Below are 2302 nucleotides of genomic sequence, written 5' to 3'. Positions count from 1 at the left end.
TGGCTGGAGCCTTAGCTGCTTGAGCCACAGGCGCCGAGCCAGTCTTGGTTCTTTATTTATTTGGAAACAGTCTTACTCTGGTGCTCTGGGTAGGGTGCTGTGGTGTCATAGCTCACTGCAACCTCAAACTCTTGGGCTCAAGCAATACTCTTTCCTCAGCCTTCCTAGTACCTGGGGCTATAGGTTCCTACCATAACACCCAGCTAGTTTTTCTTGTTTGTAGTAGAGAGGGGGTCTTGCTCTTCCTGCATAGGCTGGTTTCGAACTCCTAGAGTGCCAGGATTGTAGGTATGAGCCACCACACTTGCCCACATTCTTGGTTCTTGATGTCTGATCCATAAATACTACGTGTGATTTTGTAAATATTCATCCAAACTGGAGTTGATGCAGATAGGGCCAGGTATTAGGTGAATGGGAGCAGGATAAGACTCCAGAAATATGGGGACTGTCAGGGCCCCAGGCTCTAGTCCTGGTAAGATACTGGATTGGAGTGAATGATGAATAAGAAGAGAGTAGCAGGCGTGGTGGCTCACTCCTGTAATCCTAGCACTCTGGGAGGCTGAGGTGGATGGATCGTCTGAGCTCACAGGTTCAAGACCATCTGAGTAAGAGCCAAGACAGAAGAATTACTTGAGCCCAAAAGTTTGAGGTTGCTGTGAGCTATGACATAACAGCACTCTATGAGAGTGAGAAAGTGAGACTATGTCTCAGAAAAGGGGAAAAAGAAAGAGAAACCCAGGCTGGGCGCCCATAGCTCAGTGGTTAGGGCTCTGGCCATATACACTAGGGCTGGCAGGTTCCAACCTGGCCTGAGCCTGCTAAACAACGATAACTACAACAATAACAACAAATAGCCACGCATTGTGGCAGGCGCCTATAGTCCCAGCTACTTGGGAGGCTGAGGCGAGAGGATCACTGAAGCCCAAAAGTTTGAGGGTGCTGTGAGCTGTGACATGATGGCATAGCACTCTACTAAAGGTGACATAGTAAAACTCTGTGTCAAAAAAAAAAAAAAAAGCCCAGTCTGGCAGTGCAGTCTCATAGGTCCCAGTGGGTCCCCCTTGCCTGGCTTTGCACCATATCTGCTATGAGTAGTGGCGCTCCTAAAACACTGACTGCCAGTTTATGAGGCCAGTCTAGGCTGATCTAGCTCTCATAAGTGCTAGGGAGAAACTAAGAACCCTCATGGAGCTTATTATCTGTGGGCAAACAGTCATAAAATAACTGCCGTATATTAGAAGCAAATAATTTGCTTGATCCTGTGTTTGATGCTTTTATATGTTTTATGTATTGTTTCTAGTTTTCACAATGTCCTCACAAGGTAGAGCTTGTACCATGGGTTACGTCCAGTTTACAGCTGCAAACATTGAGGCCCCAAGAGATTAAGTAATTTTAATTTGCCCAGTCATGTATGGCTGATGAGTAGCAGAAGTAGGATCAAACCCCAATATACGTTTAGGTCTCATTGTATTCTGCAGAGTTGTTGGAATATATCATAAATACCATAAATGGACCAGTATAGAATTGCAGAACTCCTCAGAATACTTTTATTTGTTAAGTGTATACATTTGCAGACCTTCTAAAGGGCTCTAATACTCAGCAGACATATAGAGAGCACTTTTTAATATACAAGGTATTCATAAAGTTCATGGAAATTTTAAGTTGCACACAAACTTTATGGACACCCTGTATTTTGCAGTGGGTAGGGGATAGGCACAAAGTTTTGCGTGAGGCCCCTTTCTCTAGTTCTCACTCCCCAGGGGAACCACTGTTAACTATTTGGTATGTATCTTCTAGCCCCCCTTTCTGTTTGTCCCTAATTTTTTTTTTTCCCCAATTGGGGAGGCTTCATTGAAGTCTATCACTTTTATATTTTTTAGTGTATATTCATTTATATTTTAGTATCTCAGCACTACTTACATCAGTTGAAAAGAAAGACTGCATATGTTGGTGTTGGTCAGGATCTCGTTTTCCTTCTAGACCTGTAATATCATGTCTTCCAGTTATAATGAAAGAGATCTTTCTGTCAATAAGGTTAGACATGAGATAGTTTCAGACCTATATGCCAATACAAAGAAGTGCTTATGGAGTGGAGCAGCAGTCAGCTTTGTAGACTCTTCATGTGTGATCATGCTGTCCTTTTTTCTACTGTGTCACTCTCATAAACTACTTTAGCTGGCCAGTTTTATCTCCCTGTTAGACCCGGAGTACTAGTATTCTAAACCATAAAACAGGCCCTGGATTACTGATAATCTAGAATTTAAGACAAATGGTGTAAGTAAATTTTATCTTTTTTTTTTTT

General features: G+C 42.7%; 1 protein-coding gene across 1 annotated transcript in view; it reads left to right on the top strand.

Annotated features, from left to right (window-relative positions):
• The window catches only part of NDFIP1 (Nedd4 family interacting protein 1), a 46056-nt gene that overhangs the window by 26816 nt on the left and 16938 nt on the right, over window positions 1-2302 (top strand). The gene's annotated exons all lie outside the window — the stretch shown is intronic.

Source organism: Otolemur garnettii, unplaced genomic scaffold (assembly GCF_000181295.1).
Source record: "Otolemur garnettii isolate 467f Iridium unplaced genomic scaffold, OtoGar3 scaffold00003, whole genome shotgun sequence".
Lineage (NCBI taxonomy): Eukaryota > Metazoa > Chordata > Mammalia > Primates > Galagidae > Otolemur > Otolemur garnettii.
Note: the sequence above shows the minus strand (reverse complement) of the source record. Positions and strands in the feature narration are given on the sequence as shown.